This window comes from Balearica regulorum, chromosome 1 (assembly GCF_011004875.1).
Source record: "Balearica regulorum gibbericeps isolate bBalReg1 chromosome 1, bBalReg1.pri, whole genome shotgun sequence".
In the NCBI taxonomy this organism is placed as follows: Eukaryota; Metazoa; Chordata; class Aves; order Gruiformes; family Gruidae; genus Balearica; species Balearica regulorum.
In genome coordinates, this window is record NC_046184.1 from 146,403,050 (window position 1) to 146,422,639 (window position 19,590).

The following is a 19,590-nucleotide window of genomic DNA, read 5'->3' on the forward strand; positions in this document are numbered from 1 at the left end:
AACACAACAACCAATATGTCAAGGTAAAGATGTCCAAGTTTATGGAATGAAGCTCCCAGCCGAGTGGTGGAAACCCCACTACCCAAGATGTTTCCAGGACACTATACCAAACCTGTAGGTTTACACAGTTGGAGTTTAGTCCACACAACCGTTTTTCTCTACATCTCCACTTTGAAAGTTTGAGGATATTTGGCAGCTGCCTGGGACAGCTCCAACAATCATCTTACTCCAAATCACAGCAGATTAGCCTAAAGGAGAGTCACCCATGTGAACGTGCACAACCACAACCAGGGAAAATGCCTCCTTTCAGAAACACCAGATCAATGTTCAAATGTCCCACTAAAAATAGCTCAATGCTAACAGCTGAGCAGCACTTCTTTTATTCTTTTTCTTTGTTTGCTCATGTTAACATGCGCAAAAAGTCAACAATAAAGTATAATTTCAGACAGCCCGTTTTTTAAATGCTTTCAAGGAAAGTAAGATCTCACAAGGGTCTAAGTCTTTTAGACTATCTCATCTTTGTGTTCTAAGCACCTCTGGGGTTAAAGTCTAGCAGGAATTGCACTAAGTTGGGTTTGTTTTTTTTTAATATGGAAATTACAGAACAATCTAGAACGTAAATACTCCTAAATGGATATATTTTTGTTTCAAAGCAAAATTAGCATAAACGTATTTGAAGAAGAAATTAATACTCTCTCTGTCATGCTTGCCTACAAACCCCCAAAATGCCTTAGCACATTTTATTTTTAGTTTTTTTATAGCATAGAATCTATCCAAGCAGAAAATATACTATTAAAAGTAACATGACAGAAAGATCAAAATAAGTTGGAACAACCTTCTCTCTTGTACTGCATAGAGTTCAGCAGAGATACAGTTCACATAGATCCTATTTAATTGTACAAAAATATTTCATTTTTTATTACTGGTTAAGAATCTGTGTGAACAAACCATGAGGACATGGTTGCCTTGACTAAACACCATGCTATGAAAAGGTTAAGCAAGGTGTGTACTCTTTGGATGGGACTCACTTCACTGAACTGTACTGAAGTTAAGCAAAACAGGCAACTAGTTAGAACTGAGTAGAGAGGGATAGGAACCTTCAAAAGATAAATCTTTCTGACTTTTAAACAGTTATCTTAAGAGACTATGAAATGGCATTAAATTTACATTTCAACATCTCATGTTTAATAATGACAGTTCTTGGGCTGACAAGGGAAGTATTCCAAACCTTAGACTACTCTTGTTTGTCTCTTTATTTGCACTTATTTCATCCATTGCCCCCCCCAAAAAAAGAATTGTGATGGGAAGGAAAGGTGTGCTAGAAATTCCTCTATTTCTTTTTTCTTCCTCAACAGGAGTGTGAAATGCCTTTTTCCCTGAAACCCAGAGGTGAAGTCTCTCAGACCTGATCATCTTTTCTCCTCCACAAACCTCTTTGTGATGTTCTCCCATTTCTTCTGGGCATCATTATAAGTGACAGCCATGCAGGCCTGAGATGCTCCAACTGCTGTCTCTCAGGAAGAGGCTTAGACAGATTTTCAAATTAAAACCTCAGTTTACTAGCCAGAAAACCATGACTTGGTGCTAAAAAACCCCGAGAATATAGAAAAAAGGCCAAACCTAAACTAGGACAGATTCTAAATCTAAAGGAGTTGACTATGACTCTAATAAAGAATAAACCTGAAAAAGCACTCACACATTTTCACTCTTATCCTTTTCAGTCCTCCCTCCCTGCCATTCCTCCTCTCGGACTGTCATTCAAAGCACTGTGTTTCCAACAGAACACCCCCTTCCAAACTATTGACAATTCAGTCCATAAACAGTGTTTTTTTTCTTTACTGTGGCAATTTTCCAAGTAAGGACTGTAAGATCACCACACAATTGTTTTTACCACAGAACAATAACGACTTAGTACCACTATGTAATAATTAATTAGGAAGCAGGAGAAAAAAAAAAAAAAGGCGTACTATTCTCTCCTGATATTCTTCTAGGCACTTAGAACTCTCAGAAACACAGGCTAAGCACTCATAATAAACAAATAACTAGAGAACTAAACATAGCATTGCCAGAAGTACATTAAAAAGGTTGCTTGCTGTGGCATTTTCCTTCTGTTACTTTACAGATAATTCTGCTAAAGAATGACCAGATCAGTGTCTTAATAACTGATAAAGCCACTTAGAGCAACTCAGGATTTGCAAGAGAGCGGAAAGCACGTTACTCACCCTTGCTCAAAGAATTCAGCTCCTTTTCGAACCTTGTGTTCGAAACCAACCAGCATCTAGGCAAAGGGCAGTTCTTCACCAACATACACTTACAAGTTTAAGCATTTGTCAAACTAAGGACATATCTGGGGCACGGGCTGCCACTGACTGTAAGTACTGCACCTGCCATTAGTCACTGCAGGCACACCAGGGATCTTCAACCATAATTTTCACTTTAGAACAAGCTTTTCTCTCGCTGGTCATGAGTTTGCTGCCCAGCAGTCTGCTTCTAAAGCTATCTTTGTCACAGGCTAAACTTAACACTACTTTGTCCAGCCCTACAAATTGACTTGACGCCTGATTTGTCACACAGCTTTCCCTGTGCAGTGCAGGAAAACTGCAGGGCAATACAGTAGATGGCAAGTATCACACTGTACAGGAGTGATCAAAAAGCACAAGCTGCCAAACAGCCTAAGTCCAAAGAATCCAAGCAATCGTTGCCCTTCATAAATCTTTAAGCTCTTCCTTAAATGTGCATGAAGCGTTCTCCTTCTGACTACTGTCATATATAATGGGATTAACACTATGCATTTCTATGTTGGTTAAATATTTTTTCCATATGCTACGTACGCACACAAACTCCAATCACTAAGCAGTGCCATATATTCAGTTCATGTCACTTCTAAATCATATGTCTGCACACTTCTGTTTCTTCCAACAATATTGTACTGTTACACATAGACTTACATTAGTCCTCTGATGGACTACGGACATCCTGGTTGTTAGCTACCACCCAGCTGATAGCAGCCACATTCCAAAGCTCCCCATGACTCCAGCAGCATAGCTGCAGCAACTACATTTCCCATTTTGCTAGTCTTCCTGACATATCCAACACAGCTGTTTCAGACTCCTCTTGTAACATCACTCCTTTGATCATCCCTGCGGCTTTTCTCTGCATCTGGTACATAAGAGCTGAAGTTTCTTGGATATTGCAAGAAGCGTTGTACACTTATTCCAGATCAGGTCCCAGCCCCGACGCACCCAGCAGAGGTGCCTTCCCTCAACTGGAAATACCTCTCCCAACACTTCCCTGGATCCTGTCCATCATTTTCATGATGGTATCAAATTGAGAGACTTGCCAAAGAGACAAATTTGAACCCACTTACCCTCACATAGGCTTTTCTCCTTCGAAGTCTTCCATTGTTGAACTCCCCTGTTCATAGGAAAAGTTGTTGCATTACTTCCTAAGCTGAGGCTGTAGCACCATCCAATTTAAGGCATTCAGCACAGATGCCAGAGTCAGGTGCCTAGGCTCTGTTAACAGTCAAGAGAGAAAGGCAGGAGTTGGGTGCCTAATTAAAAATCTGCCCCTTTCCACTGATTATATAAGAGCTTAGACTGCTAATTTTGACACCAAGGCTAAACTCAGTAAATGAATTCCTGCCAGTGTGTGGCCTGACACTTTGCTGTGTTGAATTCCACCCCTTTACTATTACCTAATTGTACAATTAATTGTATAGTCATTCCATCTAAAACTGTGCACTGGAAATTAATGTCCTCCTCCCATTAGTAAGTTTCAACAGCCTGCTTGCAGTACAACATGACAACAAAATCAACTCAACCAAAACCACAAAAAAGCCTCAAGAAAACTAAACAGGTCAACTCCCAAAGAATAATTCTTCTCATATATCTACCTTCTGTTGTCTCCCCTTGTGCCAGTTCTTTGCCTGAGTTTACAGTTCTTAGACTAACTTACTCTTCCTCCACCTTACACAGGAATTTTGATGCAGCACCGTGTTAAATGGTTCAGTAGAATCCAGAGAGACCAGATCTAGCACATTTTTTCTTTTTCTAGAAAACCTACTTACTCATTAAAAAAAGATACTAGGTCAGTCTGACATGACCTATCTTAGCAAAATAGATCCTGTTTCATCCTCCTCCTACTCAACTCCCGTGTCTTTAATTATTCATTCCTTAAAAAAATTTCAAAGGTTATTAAGGTCAAATTAACAAGCCTGAAGTTGCCGAGACCACGTTTTCCATTTACTTAGAGATACATATAACATCCAATAGTATAAAGTAATAAAAATCCTTTAAAAAAAATTTAGAAATGGATCTATATTTTAATTACACATTAAAAAAAGGTACCTTTAAGAAATTCCCAATTTGGGAATTACCTATACAGCAATTTAAAAAGTCGCTCTGACAGCCAGCAACTCTGACTGCTTTTAAAATGAGAGATGCAAAAACTGGATGCTTCTTCTGAGATTACAAAAAGCTACGTGAAATGACGAGTAAAATACCTAAGACAGACTTCCTGAAAGCTCCTGAGACCCAAAAATCAGAAGATATACAGCAAGATACAGCTAGGCCCCTTGTTTAACTTGATATGGGAAATCCCAGTGTGAAACTGAGATGCTTCTGGGCTCTATGTTACACAAGGCTTTTTAAGAGTTGCACAGTACCTTAAATTCCCACCATTCAGTACAATTTCTTATATTCACAAATGGTTGAATATGTTCATGTAGACTTTCCAATTCGCTGGGTCACTCAAGCATGCTACATCTGGAAATGTTTTTGTGCTGAGCCATGATTTTCTTGATAAAATTTAAAGGCTTTTTAAAAAGATAAATGTGTTATCCAGTTCAAGAAAACTGTTCAATAGGATGCAAGAACCTTTCTTCTTTTTTTCCTTTTCTTATTGCTTTAGGACTTTTTTATCTCTATCTGTTTGCCATACACATTCAAAAAATTTGCAACAGGCAGCCAGTTAAGATTCCTTCTGAATTACATGGCTAAAAACTTCTACTTGTGCTTTGCCTAAATTAACACTTATGCGGCACCTCAATAAACTCTGGTTCAGTAAGGCAACTCAGCTTAGGGACAGCACAAGAGCACATGCCTAACTACAAGCTTCAGTCGTCCCACTGAAATGAGCAGAAAAATTAAGATTTCTCCTGATGCAGACATCAAGACTGACCCAAGTTCCTGGGAGACCTCAGATCACAGACAACTGCTCCTGACTTCACCAAGGACTGCAGGTGCTCAGTGTCTACAAAGGACTTTTATCGAGCTGAGTTCAGACTAAAGATACATATTTGAAAATTTGACCTCAGGTATTTAAAGCCCACCCACCCTGCCCTCCCAAAAGTTATGAAAAATCATGCAGTAAAGCTAAAAATAACTAGGAGCCTTTTTTTCTATTTATTCTGCAGAGACTAATACGCTAGCAATGCCCCAGTCTGAGGCATACTACTTGTATTGGGTCTGGCTGAGATGGAGTTAATTCTCCCCACAGCAGCCCTCATGGTGCTGTGCTGTGTACTGGTAGCTAGCAAACTGTTGATAACACATCAGTGTTTTGGCTACTGCTGAGCAGTGCCAGCACACATCAAGGCTGTCTTTCCAACATTTCTTTTTCCCCAGCAGCAGGCTGGGGGTGGGCAAGATCTTGGGAGGGGACACAGCTAGGACAGCTGACCCAAACTGACCAAAGGGATATTCCATACCATATGGTGTCTGCTCAGCAATAAGAAACTGAGAATAGGGGGAGGAACAGGGCGGGGGCATTAGTTGGTTTTTTTTTTTTTTTTTACAATGTTTGTCTTCCGGAGTAAGGGGCACGCTTGCTGAAGCCCTACTTGCCAGGAAGTGGCCGGACATCGCCTGCTGATGGGAAGTAGAGAATAATCTTTGCTTTTTGCTTTGCTTCTGCGCACAGCTTTTTGCTTTAGCTACATTAAACTGCCTTTATCTCGACCCATGAGTTTGGGGTTGTTTTTTCCATCTTCCTTTCTCCCCTCCCTGCCTTGCTGAAGAGGGGAGTGATAGAGCGGCTCTGGTGGGCACCTGGCCCCCAGCCAGGGTCAACCCACCACACTACTACTGCAGATTTTTGTCTTTCATTACAGTGCTTCAAGCTATTGTATTCCACCTAGCCTTAGAAGCCAAACAGAGAGCTGGCAAGTGTTTTGTACTTGATGTATGTTTTGTACCTCCTGTTGATGTATGGAGGTCTGGACTTGAGGACCCACATGGTCACTTCCTATCTTATTTTCCTATCTATATGGAAAATACTGCTGGAAGTACGAAATGATCCATATGCCAAGTTTCCAAAAATGAAAGTAGTATGGTAGGCAGCTGACTTTGAAAATTGGTTTAGATGGTTTGGATTAAGTGTTAATCCTCTCAGTCTGTTTTAGTGAAATAATTATTCCTGAACTTCCTAATGATTCTGTGGTAGTTCATCTATATCTCCCAAGGATAATGCTGAGATTATTAACAATTAGGTACTAGATAATTTTGTAAATTAAAAACTGTAACAGCTTTATAATTAAAATGCAAACACAGGCGTAAAATGAATATGTTACTGAATGTAAGCTTGAACAGGATCATGTTTCAAACACTTTAAATGCCTTGATGTAAGAGTAGCATTTAATTCCAGAAAACCCTTAATTTCTTTTTGTGCTTGCGTAGAACATAATGTAGGGTAAATACTCGTAAAAAGAGACAGAAGTCATCATAGTAAAGAAGCAAAAGTACTAACCCACGGATCATTGTAGTCTCCATACACTTAAACCATCTGAAATTCTGCTGCCTTCTTCTCCCTGACTCTGCGTCCTCTACAGCCGTTCTCATTAGCTATGTATCATCATGTCCTCTTATCCTTCTTTCTGTCCCTCTCCCGTCATTCAGGCTCCACTTGATCTGATTATGCCTTCATTTAAGATATTATTTGAACTCAGTCCTTCATCTCTGTCTTCACTGCTAAAGTCATGGTTAACTCTGCAGACTGGAATCAACAAAGCCAGAACACCTAATGTAATATAGAGCATTATTGAAAGGCCAAGTGCCTCCCATTATGCAATAACTGCACATGTAGTTACAGCAATTATACGTACCAATCCGGCATGGTTCATGCAATTGATCTAGCACTAACAAGAGGATGATGAACATCATGGTCTAAGAAATGGGATCACTGCATATTTAACACAGCCATGCATTCACACGTGGCCTGCTCTGCATTTTAATATACTTTACAAACTGGCAAGAAGGGAAAAGTAAGAGGGGAAGGAACAAACTAGTGGATGTTAGTTTTTGTTAAAAAATAAACTGGAAAAACAGATAGTAAACTTCCTGTAAAAGCTAAGAACAACAATCATAAAGCAGCTTGCTGTGCTAATAAGCATTATCTCTCCTTCGTCAGTCAGTCATGCAGTTTGTCCATTTGTCACCTATACCAGTATGTGTTTTAGCAGGGTACATTTTCTGGAGATGTGACCCAGAGAACTGAATGAAGAGAAAGCAGGGACTGCTACTTAAAAAAGAGTGCCACTGGAGATAAACTCTGTTTTAAACATACACATTAAGGAGCCTCAATCAAAAAAGCTACATGGAGATTTACGTATGCAACAATGAGCTTGACTCTTAATGAAGAAGCCACTAAATCGAAATCAGTTGAAAGAGAATATCCACCAAAATACCAAGCAAGCAGGCAAACAGAAGTGGGTGGCATTCTCTTTTCTTTCCTTCCTGTTTTCTTTCCAGACCTAATCTAACACAAAGCTTCAAATGAGTAGTGGGATCTGTCTATATGGAATTGATTGCACAGCCAGGGCCATATTTGAGAAACACTTAATTAGGATGATATGGTGTCCCTGTAGGGAAGCCCCAAATGCCGGTTTTTTTCCTCTATTGTTATGAATTTCTTTGAAAGTGTGGAGACAGACCCCACGGGGGAGAAGACTTAGCTGTCTTGGGGAAGAATGACAATTCTTTTTTAATTTCCTCAGTAAGAAGCAGCACTGAACTGGATGGAGATTCAGGATTGCCCCAGGCAGAGAAAGAGAGAGAAAGAGGAAAGAGAAAGAGGAGAGAGAAAGAGGAAAGAGAAAGAGGAAAGAGAAAAAGAGAGAGAAAGAGAAAGAGAAAGAGAAAGAGAAAGATGATATGAACGATTACTATTACTGCAATTCCTTTTAAGTCACAGTAAAGTTAGCTACAGGGTCTGGCAACACTTCATCCCTGCCTTCCTGCGTTTGAGAAAGATCTGTAAGTGCGTGCTTGATCCCAAGTTATTCTTCACTGAACGGTTCAAGACGGTGAAAAGAAAAAATTACACGTAAGTCCCTGGAGCACCCCATTGTGCACTGCATTCCATTCTGCCCCAGTTAAATAACCCAGTCCACGGTATGGACTGCCTGCTTTAATTCCAGATATAGGCGCAGTCATGGTAACATACCTCTCTACACTTTTCAGTAACTGATCCTCAGTCTGCATTAAGACACACATCTGATGATAGAAGAAAAGCAAAGCTGCATGAGAAAAGTGCATTTGCTGACTCCGCTTGCTTGATCTTACAAATGAGCTTGTTCTCCCTTTGCAGGAGTTGGGGAAAAACATCTCTGAGAAGTAACTGCTGTTCACCACTGATTCTACTCCAACATTCACTCTTTGCTGAACTCTGTAAAAGGGCACTGAGGGCACCACATCAGAGATGAGGAGACTGAGGGCTCCTCCTCAATTTCTGCACACGATTACTGATGTGACTGTGAGTGTCACATGTGACCAGGAGCATCATGTTTCACCTCTCACTGCCTCCTATTCCCAGACCAGAAAAACCTCCTGCCTCTACCAGAAGACTCATTTGATTGGCATCTGCTTCATACTGCTTTGTGGCCATATCCCATACATCACCAGCATGTATGCCACAAATCATCTTATTGTCTCAAATCCCAGAAGCCAGGTGCAGCTGGTCAGCCCGACAGATAGCCCACCAACAGCTGCTCCTGCCTGCGGAAAGTGAGAGGAGGCCTATGACTGAACTTTGCTTGGAAACGAATGAGCAAGAGTGTTCTGCTAACAGGAACCCCACCAGGACACACATTCACCTCTCAGGACCCAGTAATGTGACCATCAGCCTCTGCCCCCTGCCACATCACAGGACATAAAATAGGTCTTTCACTGTGAAGTAAATACTTGACAAATGTTTGTGAAGTGCCAAACAGGATTCAGTTCCCTTTCTGAAGGATATTGCTCTATGGTACAGCAATATTCAATGACAACAAAGGCAGATCTGCCTTCTTCCACCTCTGTTGACCCAAGATATTCAAGGAAGAAAATTAAAGAACCACTGGTTTGTTCTTATGGTGGAAACAGGTGACAAATATTGGCCTTTCAGTATAGGCTGTACTTTAAATCTCACAAATTTCCAGGAACACATCATTTGTTCAAAGATGAACAAATCCTACTGTTGCTAGCTAATGACCTACCCAAGCTTCTGTGGACAACATACCCAATGATACCAGAAAACCTCTGGCCAACATTATGAATTACCCACAGTACAAAACACAGGGCAAGCATGCCACTGATATCAGAACGTAGGATCTTGTCAGCAGTTCATTATTTCTGAGGCTGAAGTTCCTTTTGCTTTGTCTGCCTCTGATTTATTTAATCTTTGAACCTTTGCGTTCAGTGTCCACAGATTATCACACATTATAGTAGCAATCACTGAAATTATATTACCTTACTCCATCTTTCACAGATGAAATTCAGCATGTGCATCCAGTTCTTTATTAAAAAAGTCTGAAAGACACAAAAAAGGACAAACTGTTTCTGACTGAATGGATCCAGATAAACAGGCTAGTCATGTAGGAGAACATTTTTTGGGAAAAGCAATAAATATAGGAACAATTTTTGTAAAAAAAAAATCACTAAAAACTTGTAAAAAATGCAGTGTGTTAACATTTTATAACATAGCTCCTTTACCATTTAAAACAGAATCTGGACTGTGGGTCAGTTCGGAGGAAAGAGAACATAAGAATAAAGCTGAAAGAAATTTCAGAATTAGGTACTGTTACTGTAACATTTTACACTTAGGGAATGCGATGTATATCCCCCTTCTACTATATTAATGAAAATACAATGCATTTAACTAAAATGACTTTTCTATTAAGTCTGTAAAAGACTCAATGCAGTTATGGTATAAGAAGCTCAATAAAGTAGCTACTTCATGTCACCAGCAACAACCCAGCAGAGCTTCTCAACTCGGCTACTTGTCCCATCTGCTCGTTCCAGCTGTAGTCAGTGTTGGGGTCACCACATGCCCCTGCAACTACTTCCCTTCCTCAAGAGGATGCTCCATGAAACAGAAATGCTAACAACTGAACCCAGCCCCCCCCAGGCAATTTTTACTTCCCGCAGGCGCAGACTGAATTCAGATGCCACTGGCAGAGAGATTCAAGAGTTTCATTTCTTGCTGTCAACACCCACAGCTCTTCCATTGTGACAAGGAACATACTGTAAGTGGCCATACCAATATCACTCACCACACCTAAGCAATAGGCATCTTAATATTGTGGGGTTTTTCTTCCCTTCAAGAAGTATAATCAAGACATTTCCTAGGACATTTTATCCCATAAATCAATCAGTCCAGAATCCTTATCCAGGTTCATTGTCAAATAGATACACAAGCCACATGTCACGAAAGTAAGGCAGCTAGACATGAAGGTTAACTTTAAACTAAGAAAGCCACAGCTGTCCTAGGCTCCTTCTGTATCCAGCTGAATCCAACATCTACACTGCTTAATCCACCAGCTATTGGGGTTAGTCGCTGAGTGAGGCCTTGAGGTGCAGGCGAGGCTCCCCATCACACTGCCTAGGACTGCTTCTGTATCTTAACATTTCACCCATGGTCTCTTCTCAGCCACCATGGTGATCCTAAGACACAATCATTATTTTCTGAGGGTACTTTCTGAATTTTCAGGTCTACAGTTTCTGAAATGATGCGAGAGCTGTGTCACAACCCAACAGAATGGTGCTTTGTAGTGGTAAACTAGGAGCATCCTGGCATGGGGGCAGCTGGGGTGTTGGATAGCGCAAAACCTGCCAGGACGGAGAGCGAGGTGAGGTACATAGACAAACCTGGCACAGTGCTGTCCATATGGGGAGCAGCCCATGGAGTGAATCATCTCCACCAACTCACTCCAGAAGCAAACCCAGAAGTAACATGCAGTATAAAAAAGAGGGTGATCAGGATGAGGGAGCAAATTGGAGCGAAATGTGAATTAATCCAATGGGAAATGGGTTTGGCTACAGGACAGTCCAGGAGAGCAGCCAGTTGAATACTCTAGCTCACCCTGAAGGCAAGAGACAGGCTTCTTCTAATGTGGTCCTACTGAAGTTACTATCTCCTGCTATAGCCCAGACATGACTACCCCAGATATATCCTTTTTTTTTTTTCTTGTTTCTAATGACATGAAAATCCTGTCAGAATGGAAGAGAATTTATGTGAATCCATGCAGGCCTGGTGCATGATTGCCCCTTTGCAGCATCACAGCATCTTACAGGCTGAGACATTACAGAAGAGGAGAAGCCAAACCCAGCAAAGCAGCCCTAGTGTGTTCAGCATACCCTGCTGCATGATTACTCCACTGCACATCTCTTTCCAAGAGGGAACCCGTTCCTCAGCAAGAGGTAGTGGAATCTGACTTTACAGAATAATTCAGGCTGGAAAGGATAGTGCAACTTTCTGCCCCAAGCAGGGTTACCTCTCAGCTCAGACAAGGTTGTTTAGGGCTTTATCCAGTTGGGTCTTAAAAACCTCCAAGGACGGAAACTGTTCAACCTCTCTTGGCAAACTGTTCCACTGCTGGACTACCTATTATTACAGGTGCTACTGGAACTAGTAGTACAGTTATTTCATGTTTCCAAAAGCATTACAGAAGGAAAACAACCATTTATAAACAATTGCTCACTGCGCAACTGATATACACCACACAAATCAATCTTTCAGTTTCACACCTTCACCTGTCTATTTACACTCAGAATTATAGAACAAAGACATTAACTGTGTATCTGGGAGTTAGCAAATAACTCTATGTCTATGGATCAAATTTTTTATCTTAAGGCCAAAACAAAAGCTCTTCAACTAGTACGGTCTCCAGGACAAGAACAAGTATGATTTTTAACCTGAAATATCTGCCATTTTGCTACAACAGTGCATGTTAGAAATCTGTGACCGTGATACCACAAAACTGTGGCAAGGCAACAGGTTCCTATGCGGAGAAGATACTTCTCTAGTAAAATATATAGATGAGGCAAATATTAAAATATATACAGTAGGATTAAGAAAGCTAAAACTTTAATTTAAACTGATCAGTTTAATCAGTTTTACTGCTTAAAACATTAAATTCAGGGCAGATTCATACATAAAGCAAACAGTGTTCAGATTTGTAGATGCAGTAATTAAGATGCAATTTATCAGTTTACAGTGCTGTATGGTAAATATTAGGAAAATCAAAACTATCAAAGAAGAGCCAGGACCAAAGTAAAAGAAATAAGATGAAGTCGAAAAGCACTAAGACAAAACAACACACTACAGACTAACAAGAACTTCTGTCACAAATTGGAAGGTTATCAGTTGAGAATAACCAAGAAGGAAGACCTCAGTGTCAGACAATGCAGCCACAAAAAGGGCAGATACTGTGTTAGGGTGTACCAGGCAACGTGCTCTTATCACTCCAAAAAGCAGTAATGAGAGTGAGTCAGGAACACTGGCTACGACAACTTAAACACTGCCCACTTCAGTCTGTAATGTGTGTAGAGAGGACAACAGAGAGTCAGCATCCCAAAAAATGGTTAAGCTCAGCAAAGTGGAGGCTGAGATGACTTACAATTCGCTCTCCAAAAATAACAAGGGCTAAACACCAGAGAAGTGAAAAAAATGTTAAAATAAATAGGATGTTAACAAAATAACTAACCTAACTGGAATAACAGCGACCAAGAAAGCTAGTTTAGCCAAGGAAAAACTTGGTTTCCATATAAAAGGAGCATTATGCCACCGTTAAGACTAGACTCAAGAACTTGGGAAACTCCATCCAGCCCTATGTTTCTATGCACTCATCAGCAAAGCATCTGAAATTTCTTACAAAATTATACCTCTTCACAGAAGTAGCCTATAAAGCAGCTCAAGTTTTCCTCTCTTTTCATTGTCCAAGGCAGAACAAACTTGAGGTTTCCTTCTATGACTGTCAGTTCAGATGTGAAGTTACAAAGCATTTTACTTATCCTTGGCTTTTGGAGAGTTCCTTAACAAGGACAGAGACATCCGACATTACGTGGAGCTCTTTTCAGGGTTAAATGTAATACGCAATAGGTTTTGACAAAGTCATTTACTACTTTAAATCATGTTTATTTTGGTAAATTCAGTGCAGGCACACAAAGTTCTAATTTGGTATCCTTTATAACTCCAACTGTGTTTAGTACAGTTATTTTTTCTTTTTCCATTCTAAAAGCCGGGCACGTACTGTGAAAGCTCCCAGGCACCATGAAAGCTACTCACAAAGTAAGTCAGAGCCAGGCACAGTCACAAGATCAAGGGCTGATACAATGGACCTGCTACATTATAACCCTGTAATATACTGTACCACCATTCACCTTCAGGACATTTCATATAAATACTTAAACCTGGTAAGTTATTATTCATTTCATTTCGAATTAAGAAATGAAAATGGCAGAGATGATAAAGGAATCTAAAAATCCTATTTACAATGCTACGACAAAAATGACTAGTTTTGTGGCCACAGGCAAGTCCCTTTCATCTCTGCGGCTTATCTCACATATCTGTAAAATAGAGACAATGTGACCTAGTAACTACATCGAGTTTCTCTGCTGACAAGTTATATTGGTACCTCGCTCATTACCATCAGGAAGTCACACCCATTTTGCAGAGCAACATTGGAAATCACACATTCTAGAGTGACATGTTTTAAAATCAGTCTGTCAGTGAGATTTTTAGAAAAATATTGCAGCTTCTGCAGAGAAGGTAAGTCCTACCTGCTGATCTCCCAGCAAGTTCTGATCTCCTGCAGGTGCCTTTTGCTCTGCATCCCATTCAAAAAGCAACTTTTGTTCTTCAACTACATTTTTAGAGTATGCCTGTAATTTCTCCTCTTTGACATAATCACATCTTCTAAATGCACCCCAATTCTGTTGTGCTTTGGTTCCTGATTAAGAACCACTAAAGCACTAGCTTTAGCCATAAAAACTAAATCGAACATCAGTAGTATATGCCCAGGTAGTAAGCCTGGAGAGTCCCAATGTCAATTGCATATGAAAGAATCTAACTGGGCACCAACTCAAGCCCCTCTTTTTCACCCTATGTTTTACAGGTTTTAAATCACATTGCCCTGTAATAGCAGTAAAACCACAGCAGAGTGTGGTAACGTACTACTGCAGACAAAGCCAAAGCACCAGCTTCTTGGTATGTTCTGCTTCCAGCCTTCTGCATTAAGAAATGATGATGATGGAAAAAAAAGATTCTTCAAAGACTGCAGCATGTTTTTGCTTAATTAGAACCATATAGGAATTGTTTTGCAATCGACTGATGACAGCAGTTCAAGCCTTAGTGCTTGCTGCCAGGTTTTAAAAGCCATTCAGATCCTTCACTGGAAGGAAATGATATAGAGTGAGATTTTTTTTCCTCCCCAATTGCTCATACTTGCAACCAGGGTTACCACACAAACTGAGGAGAATACCAGTTCTCAATTAATTCTGCCACACCATTATTCCTAAATACTGCAGAAAGTGAAGCACATGACATCACTCCCAGTGGAGAAACCTAAAAGTGTGATACAAAACAAACACAAACCCGATAGGGAGCGTAAGTGCTCCTATTGAAAATACCTCACTTTCTCCTCTTCTCTCCCTTCTTCCCTGTTTCTCACTCACTGGACAGCAGCTAAATCACTCCAGCGAGGAACAAAACATACCCTTTTCCTTTGCAGTTAAATGTGGTGTCAACATCTCTGAAGGGTACCTACAACCCATGACACCAGGTGTGATTTTGTCCATTAGTTACACAGAGAAAAACAGAGCTACATTGCCCAGAGGTTGGCTTTGATAGCTTTTATCCTGGCACAGTCCAACAGACATGCTATTCCGATGGGAGTTGAACCAATCTAAGCTCCTGTTGCTCATACTCACTTTTCCCCTCCTTCTTCAGCAAAACCGCACATTGGTGCAACTTAATTTTCTTTTTTTTTAAAGAATACTTGGACAGAAAAAAAAGAGCAAAGCAGAACAGTTTGCAAAAGGTACAATTTAAACCAAAGCACTTTAACAGAATCAAGTTGGGGAACAACTGTCCCTGCTGTCTATGCTGGCAAATTTGAGGAGCAGGAACCTCTGCAGCAGACAAGCAGCTGAGGACGAACCACATGACAGTAGAGCTGCAAACAAATGCTCATTCAAAGCAAGCCGTCAGACCCAATGCAGCTCAGAAGACATTTCCTGTAAACATATTTTAAAGGCTCAGGTTTCCAATAATCAGCCTACAAACCCAAGCAGCACGTTCTTTTTCTAGGTCAAGATAGTTATGATCCTTGCTACAAACCTCACGCAGACAGAAGGTAGAATATACTGTGTGTCCTGCTGTGCTCTGTCTGATCTCCTCCTTTGCCTTGTGGCAAATAAAATGCAGCGCTCTTTAAACTCTTTTATAAACTGTGTATGATTTCCTGATGTCTTTCCTCATATTCCACATTTTGAAATACCAGTCTTCAGGATCTTAAAGAACATCAGTTCTCTTCATTCTGAGCAAATTATTATCGTGACCAAAGTAGCAACTCTTTTTGCAGCACTAACTTACACAAGATGCTGTCACCATCATATCAAAATATGCCTTACAGAAAAAGAGGAAACTTGTCTTCTCTTGATCTGACTTCCCCAGAATTATTTCAGATTTACTTGCATTATGTGTGCAACCTGTACTTTCACAACATTAAAATTTCAGCTATTTTCAGCTCCTGGTTGGGAAGAAATAAAACACTCATCTGTGACTGTATCTATATCACTGGTTGCAGCAGTGCTCTAGCATTCCTAATGCTAGGCTGTGTTCCTGAATGAGTCACAACTCCTCGTTGGGCACAAACATAGTCACAATCTACCTTGCTCTGCACCTGATTTTCACAGAAAGGAAATCATAGTACATGCCAATACCTCACCAGGTTGAACAAACATGGAGGAAACCCACCTGTCAGAGCAAGCCCTGACATGAGGTTTGTTCCTAGACATCGTCACATACACACCTGCACAAGTCAGTCTAGCTAAAGAATGCTGTCCTGCAAAATGGGAAGTGAGTTAAAGATTACAAAAATACAGTCTCAAGGTCAAAGTGTTTTGCACAAGTGGATCCTGTATTTCACATTCTATTTTAAACACTAAGGAGAAGCCCTGGTTTGCTCTTAAAAGCATGATCAATCCAATCATTTACTACGTGCTTATGAAGAAGAGATGAAGTATAGGAAGAACATCCAGGACAGTTTTGTAATATTGTTGACAATAAATGAATAGTGTCTGGTACCTAAAATTGTTGCTCCCTTCTCTCATTTATTGTATTAGTGTCACAGTAAAACACATTTTTCTTAGCTACCAAATGCCCATGTGCCTGTCTGTTTGTTTTTTTTTTAATCACAGAAGGTTATGCTTTCAGGCTAAATAATATTCCATTGTAAAACTAAACATCCAAGCACTAATGGCTGGAAATTATCTTCATGCAGTGTAACCAAATGATATTTTCTGAGAGTGATCAGTTTTACACAAATCCCTGAGATGTCAACATTAAGATGGGTTTTCCTTCTAGGGTAATCCATTGCACTGACCTTGTCATGTAGACGTGTTTTATGGACCCCCAAATGCAACTTGAGAGCTGATGCAAATTGGAACATTGACCAGTCAAGCCATGAAATGTGCTGTACCATATGGGGAAATATAAGTTGCATTATTAATGTTTGCATATAAATAGTCATGTTTACTGTGAAGACATTGTTTTCTTGGGTCCCAGAAAAATGAACCACAGAGGAATGGGGAAAAAAAGTGCAAGTTGTAGGGAAGTTGGGTAAGATGTCATACTTTAAAAAAAAAAAAAAAAAGCTGCAAAGTATTACACTCTCCATCCTCCCAAATGCCTAATTGCTACCTCCATTCTTTCTCTGAGAAGCCTTTTAGAGGTTTGCAATGTTATTAGTGACAACTAAGGTCTGTGCTAAGAAAGAACTATTCTTCCTATTTATCCTGGATGTCTGGCTCATGACAGGAAGGGGTATCAAATCTTTGCATAAACAGTCAAATTACTAGTGAGTTCTTGTCTGCTATTTATCACAAATATAACAGCAGCTAAGCATATCTTCACACTGATAAGTGTTCTGCCCTCCATTTGTCTTTCGGCTAAATTTTATGTCAAATTGGTATTTAAAGACACCCCAGTTTTTAAAGAGACAATTGTTACGTGTGCCAAATTGTTTCTAGCCCTCAATAAAATCTTACCGGTGGGCCCTTATGACATCTTTTGATTTTCCATGAAATTAAAGGTTGTGGGGATGTTTACATATCTGAAATATAAATCCCACTAACGAGCACAGAAAAGAACGCTCAGTTGTTCTTGAGCTATTAGGAAATACTTGCATCCCCTCCAAAAAATTAAGGTCATGTCAGGGGAAGAAGATTCTGAATGTATTTCACTCCGATCCCTCCAGTCATGGCTCTGGGGAGCTCAATAAATCAAGGCTCTTGAGCATCTCCAGCAATGGTGGTTGTGGCTTTCCTCCAGAAACCACAGGTCTGGGTCTTTGAAGCGTGGACACACTGTCAAACACAATTCCCTTCAGTTCAACTCTCATTTCTTACTTTACCCACACCCTTAAGTGGCTACTTCTATTCACCATGTATTTTATTGAAAGTGCTATAGATAAACTGATTGTACAAACTGCTAGTGAACATTCAGTAAAGATGGCAAAGCCCTGTAGGGTCTCTCATAGGATCCTCTATTAGACACCGCATCGCTTCAAGACAAACTTAGGACTAAAACTTCGTTTAATTTGCTTCTGCCCAGTAACAAGCAATACCTAGTGATAGAAAAAAGCAAATTAAATGACAGTATGAATGTTTACTTACACCAAGTTAATTCTTTAAAATGGCCAGTCTGCAAACATTAGCACTCTCAACTTACTTTCTGAGATAGGACCACAAGCAATTTCTGTGAAATTCATAAATTTGAGACCAAACTTGTCCCGGTTCTCTTCTATTGCCCAGCTGAACTGCAGACTTCATAGGAGGGTACCCAAAAAGAATCCTCTCTAATTCTCCATTAGTCTTTTTTCCCAAAGTCCATTTCTGATCTAGTTTGGTCTAGTCTGCCTCACTGCATATGTACCAGGCAAAATGGTCATCACTTTTCCACACAACTTTTCTCTGTAAAATCACTGTCCTGTAGAAGTACCAGTGGTTTTAATATCATGTTCTCACCAATGAGTTTACGAAGCTAGGGGATAATAATTAGAAATCTTTCTTATGTAGGCAAAACCACAAAGGCCACATTCTTCCTATTACTCACTACCTCCTGTTCACCAAAATACAATTGAAAGTCATCCACTTATCTCATGAACAGAGAATAATTTAATGACCTTTTCCCAGGCACCCACATTTGAGAGAGAGTTTATAACAGAAAGACCTCATTCTGGCCAGCTCATCTGCATGCATTTTTATGTCATGTATTCACAGTCACAAAACTAATATTTAGTGGTAGTAATACTCAGGATGCAATCCTCTTCATACAAATCCTCCACACAAACGTATAGAGCTCAGAAGAGTTCTTCTTGCAAGATTTTCTGAAACAGAGGACACTGTCAGCATGGTATTATTTTTTTTCACACCTTTCATGTGCATTAAAAGAATCAACATTTTACAATGCGGCTCCATATGTCCTCAGGAGAAGCCCTCCCAGTTGCCCAACAAAAATAACATCAATGCCAGGGAAAAAAATAAATCTTTTGCTTTAAAGTCAGACCACTGGTGTGTATTTCTGAAATGAGACAGAAGAAATCTTTTATAGCAGCTTGTATTTCAGGAATCTGGGGCTTAAAATACACTTACCTATCACTCAAGAAACCTGATGAAGTTACTGGCTTTTTAGTGCAATCTAGAATATTGCAGTGTCATCATCATCTTTTTTTTTTCTTTTTCTTTTTTCCTTTAATCAGATTTGCTGCCCAAATAACCTGCAGAAATGGACATGCTCTGTTATTCACCTCTGCCTGTAGCAGCTCTGCCATCTGGCATTAGCAAGTATTTACCTAAAAAGTAAATCTGAATTAAGGATCATGAACCATTCCTTTTAAACTATGTTTCACCTGAACACAGAAACTCAATTCACAGTCATGTGAGACATCAAACCTATCAATTCACTACCATTTATTTAAGCCTGCAGAGCAAACTCAGAGGTACTCTGCTGCTTTAAAAGATGAAGCACCAAACTGAAATGAAAACTGAGCTAATCCCGTATTTCTGCATCCCTATAAAATACAAGGAGAATTCAGCACAGAAATAACACGTC

The 19,590-nt window shown here is 40.0% G+C and overlaps 1 protein-coding gene across 29 annotated transcripts in view; it reads right to left on the reverse strand.

Annotated features, from left to right (window-relative positions):
• The window catches only part of INPP4A (inositol polyphosphate-4-phosphatase type I A), a 141,766-nt gene that overhangs the window by 69,497 nt on the left and 52,679 nt on the right, over positions 1 to 19,590 (reverse strand). For 19 of the 29 annotated variants that reach the window (XM_075737702.1, XM_075737935.1, XM_075737921.1 and 16 more), the window contains one exon: positions 9,726 to 9,785. The exons of 4 other annotated variants lie outside the window; for them this stretch is intronic. The gene's annotated coding sequence lies outside the window, so the exon portion shown is untranslated. Of the gene's footprint in view, positions 1 to 2,222; positions 2,274 to 3,367; positions 3,415 to 9,725; positions 9,786 to 19,130; positions 19,256 to 19,590 lie in introns of those variants that run through there. 6 more of the 29 variants (XM_075737742.1, XM_075737787.1, XM_075737760.1 and 3 more) reach the window with 4 other exon arrangements.